At 44.6% G+C, this 5,147-nt stretch overlaps 1 pseudogene; it reads right to left on the bottom strand.

Moving 5' to 3' along the window:
- Positions 1-2,705: 2,705 nt before the first annotated feature.
- LOC109568336 (ribonuclease H2 subunit C pseudogene) lies at positions 2,706-4,065 on the bottom strand (annotated as a pseudogene).
- Between the last annotated feature and the right edge of the window lie 1,082 nt (positions 4,066-5,147).

Here is a 5,147-nt window from a genome sequence, read left to right as displayed (position 1 = left end):
TGGCTTAAGTTCTTGAAGGTACTGATTACATATCCAATTATGCAACTGGCCACGGAGGATCACATTGTGGTACACACTGATTCTCACCCAAACTAAGCATATGAGACAGGGCCCTCACCCGGTAGGTCATGATCTCCTGGTAGATCTCAGGCCCTTGGAGCCCAGTAAAATTGCTCCTGCCAAGATGGTTTATGTACCTTTCTTGAGAGAATGGGAGACTCAGAGCTACCCTCATCTATATTTATCCTCCCAATATTATCCTCTTCCTCTGAACCAAGGACAGAGATGATCTGGGGAAAAACCAGAGGTGATTCCTGTGTCATAGTCTCTTGATGTGTTGTCAACCTTTATGGTACGAGAGAGGACTTCTCCAGGTTGAAGCAGTTCCTCATATCCAGCATTCAATAATTAGAGACTCATTCAAATGCGATCAGATTTTGTCCCCTGTTTTTATAGGCAGAATAGTGTACTAGAACTTGAAATCATGAGTTTGGATTCAAACCCCATTTTTGCTGCTGATTTGGCCAATTCACTTTATCTTTCTGAGCTTCATTTTTGTCAGTCAAGTGGGATGATGGTGTGAGGCAAGACAGAAAAACATAGGAGAGACTCCATTAGCTTTAGTATTCTGTTATCCTTGAGAAGGCTATCTGAATTCCTTCCCTTTTATTCTCTATTCATCCAATAACTATTTATTGTATACCTACTGTGTACATTGTTCTAGTTGAAGATACACTGATTGTATCTGCCCTTAGTTTATATTCTTGTGTGATAAGGCCAAAATCTTAAAAGAGGAAATGGGAGGTAGTGATAAGTGCTGCGAGGAAAATGAAGCAAGATAAGGTCCAGGTGGCGCTAGTAGTAAAGAACTTGCCTCCCAATGCAGGAGACATAAGAATCGCAGGTTCAATCCCTGGGTAGGGAAGATACCCTGGAGGAGGGCATGGCAACCCATACCATTATTCTCACCTGGAAAATTGCATGGACAGAGGAGCCTGGAAGGCTATGGTCTATAGGGTCACAAAGAGTCGGACACGACTGAAGTGACTTAGCTATAAGGGTCTAGAGAGTGAACGTGAGGTGGTGGTTGTGGTGTGGAGTAATCTTGACTCACTTGATGGTGATCAGGGAAGGATATTTGGAGGGAGGTGACATTTGATAAGAAATCTGATAATCACTCCATAATATTTGTTGAATGTATGAATGAGCCAGGCAGAGTCATTCATGGTTTGATTTGAAAGAAAACATTCTAGACAGAAGAAACAGAATATATGAAGGACCTGAGCTGGGAATGACCATGGCATATCCAAAGACTAGAAAGAACCTGGTGGAGTGGAGGAATAGTGAGTAGAGGGAGAGGTCAATGAGAAAGTCAGAGGTAACCAAGGCCTTATAGGTCAAGCTGAAGAGTTAGGTTTTATTCTGCATGCAAAGCGAAACTATTGGTGGAGTAACATTACCCAGTTTACACCTTAAAAATGTCATTCTGCAATATGATGCCACTTCCAACCCACCAAAATGGCTAAAATTAAAAAGACAGATAATATCAACTGTTGAGATATGGAGCAACTGGAACTCTCACACACTGGTTATGAGGGGAGAGATTGGTATGAATACAATAATTGGGAAACTAATTGGCTGTATCTCTAAAGCTGAACTTATATATATACCCCATGACCCAGTGATTTCATTCCTAGATATACACTCAACAGATAGGCACACATATATTTGCCAAAGGATACGCACAGGAATGTCCATAATAGCCCCAAATGCTCATCGAGAGTAAAACAGATACATGAATGTGATATTGTTATGTAATTGAACTACAGGGAACAAGTGTAAGCAAATTATAACAACACATAACAATGAGAATGAATTTCACAAACAGTGTTGAGCAGAAGCCATACCAAAGGTTCAACTGTCTAGTTCCATGTACACGAACATCATAAACAGGTCCAAATAAAATGAGGTGTTGGAAATGAAGATAGTGGCTGCCCCCAGAGAGTCTAATGCCTGGAAAGAGGTATGTAGGGGCCTTCTGGGGTACTATCATATCCTGTTTCTAAATCTGAATACTGCTTACATACATGTGTTCAATGACTTTCTCTAATTATCTCTTTACTCTTGCTTCCCAAAGCCAAATGGGCCTTGAGCCCAGAGAAATGAAGAAGGTGGAGAGTATTTATCCCTGGCCACTAGAGCATGGTCAACTTTTCTACTTACTATCACAGTTTTCTCAGGAGTGTTGAGCAGATGAGATTCACCCATTTTACAGGCCAGGACTTTGTTGTTAAGTGATCTGCCCAAAGTCCTGTGCCTCATGGAACCCAGCATTGTTTCCATTTCTCCATGTTGCCTGTCTGATTTGGAACAATTGGTTTCTCAGGCCCCCTTTTAGCTCCATGACTCCAAAATATTACATTTGCATTTGAGAATTTGAATTTTGAAACTAATTTAAGAAAATACAGTGCTTTGACCATTATCCTTATTTATAGAGTCTTGTATCTATTTATAGTTTTTAAAGCAATGTTGCTGATTAAGGCAATAAATATTATAAGCAAAAAAAAAAAAAAAAAGAAAGAGAGAGACTGGAGGCCCTTAAACTCTAGAGGAAGAAATGGTGGTTTTTTTCATTGTCAGATTTTCTCAGCCCCACTGCATGGACATATGGAACTGTGTGTGACATTTTTACTCTAACCACAAAATTTCATGAATTTTCAGTCAGTGAATAATAAAATAAATCAACATTCTAGGTGAAAAGATGGAAGCAATTTTGAGGGTAAAAATATTTCCTTAAAAATTTCTTGAGAATCTAAGACTTTGACCACATTCGCTGGGACTGAGGCCTTAGAGTGAAAAAGCAGGTCACTGTGTCCCCACAGGCCATAGGATGGGGAACCAGTGTCCAACAATCTGAGATTTAGTCAACTGCAGCTAATAGCTAAACACTGTTTGTTAATAGGCAAATAAGAGAGTTCTCTTTCTGCCCTGTTGAAGAGAATAGGAAGTGTGGGGGCATCAAGGAAATTAGTATTGGCTGAGTGCCTCTTGGGTGGGCCCTCTGCTATCATGTTATTTGTTACCTAAACAAGTAGAGGCTGTTTATTCTTCCACATACAAAGGACCTTTCAGTTCAGTTCAGTTCAGTTCAGTCACTCAGTCGTGTCCGACTCTTTGCGGCCCCATGAATTGCAGCATGCCAGGCCTCCCTGTCCATCACCAACTCCCAGAGTTCACTCAAACTCACGTCCATCGAGTCAGTGATGCCATCCAGCCATCTCATCCTCTGTCGTTCCCTTCTCCTCCTGCCCCCAATCCCTCCCAGCATCAGAGTCTGGGTATGGAAGTGGAGTTTGACTTTCTTCCTAACCATGCAAGAGATTTAAGAAAGGGAGTGATCACGTCAGATTGATTGATTGATTTTTCTGTGAAGAGCTCCTTTATTGCCTGAGGGACTCTGGCTCCACACTGAAGAAGGGGTTTATTGGGGTGAAGGGATCGGTGGCTTTCAATTTCAAGCTCTGGTTCTCAGTCTTCGGGTACCTGTACATGAATCGCTGCAGCTAGGGTGCACCAGGTTAGGCGCCCACGCACTTTGGCTTCCGGACCAGGGAGAGATTCCAGGCCCCACAGGGTGAAGCTGCTGAAACTGGCTGTGGCTCCAAGCAAGCGGTCGAGGTCCCAATCAAGCCATCAAAGTCCCGCTCCAGTGCCTCCGGGGTTTCCGCCAGTTCCTGCTCCTCTCGCTGTGGTCATCCTGCCTCCCCAACACCTCTGCCTTCTCTTCTGTCATCGCATATCCCACGAAGCCGGGCAGCACCACCACCTCCTCGGCACGTAGACTACGGCCCCGAAACGACACTTCCAGTGCATCAAGACCCTGGCGGATGGATGGCTGGGCCGAAGAAGCGCCCCACGGAGCGGGGGTGGGGTGGTGGTGGTGGTGGTGGTAACCCAGACCCCGCAGGGCAGAAGGTGCAGCGAGACGAGGGCGGGGTCGGCCAGGGCATCAGGGCGCAGGTGGACGCAGCGCTTGGCGATGCCTTCCTTGTCGCTGTTCTCCATGGTCCGTCGCGACTCCGTAGCTCGCAGGCCAGATTTATTTTTTTGAAAAATAAATGATTCCATTGTTTCCCCACTTCTGCTAGGAGTGTCGTTCCAATCCTGACTCCTGGTGGCAGGGCAAGAGTGACGAGAGGAGAGAATGGAGCCAGGGAGAGTCGTTAGGGGGAGCCCCTTTGCATAGTCTGGCGACAGATTCCGATCCAGTACACCCATGAAGCATCACCATCTCCTTCTTCTCGTCCTTTCTGCTATCATCGTCATTTACAGAGTCACTGTATATTTATATTTCAAATGGCATTGACATTCTTAATGTCACTGCACATTTTTACTTCTCTATGTGTTATTACCTCCACCATATTATTTTTGCCTTCGACATTTATATGGTCACCTTAAGTGCTTCCTCCTCATCAAGCCCTGAGAAGGAGGAGGATATTATCATTCCGAAAATATAATTTGGGCAGTCATGTCCTAGTGGGGTTGAGTAGCTTGCCCCGGGGTCTTCTTTCAGACTGGAAGATCTGGAGGGTGACTGCTCAGGATTCTGTGATCTCATCATCACCTCCAGTTTGAAGATGAGGATAAAGGCAAGTGCTCACCATCCTCCGTGATGGATATAGAGATATGAAGACTGTTCACTGGGGACATTGTCCATCACGGATCTTGGAGATGATGGACAGAGGTAGAAAGAGAGAGAACAGGAATTATTATAACATGGTCCCAACTTGCCATGTGAGGGAGCTGAAGGGTGAAGGAGCTGGCAGAAGGTAGCAAAAACTTGGACACCTTTATTGCATGTAAATTCTGATTTTACAGGTGGGGAGACAAAGGTCCAGGGAAGGGAGGTAAATTATAACAATGTTGTTGCTGTTTAGTCGCTAAGTCCTGTTCGACTCTTTTGCAACCCCATGGACTGTAGCCCGCCGGGCTCCTCTGTCTGATTCTCCAGGCAAGAATACTGCAATGGGTTACCATTTCCTTCTCCAGGGGATCTTCCTTACCCATTTCCTGCATTGGCAGGCAGATTCTTTACCCCTAGCACCACCAGGGCAGCCCTTATGGATGTTATCTCTTCTAATTCTTGC

The sequence above is a fragment of the Bos indicus genome, chromosome 14, assembly GCF_029378745.1.
Source record: "Bos indicus isolate NIAB-ARS_2022 breed Sahiwal x Tharparkar chromosome 14, NIAB-ARS_B.indTharparkar_mat_pri_1.0, whole genome shotgun sequence".
Lineage (NCBI taxonomy): Eukaryota > Metazoa > Chordata > Mammalia > Artiodactyla > Bovidae > Bos > Bos indicus.
Note: the sequence above shows the minus strand (reverse complement) of the source record. Positions and strands in the feature narration are given on the sequence as shown.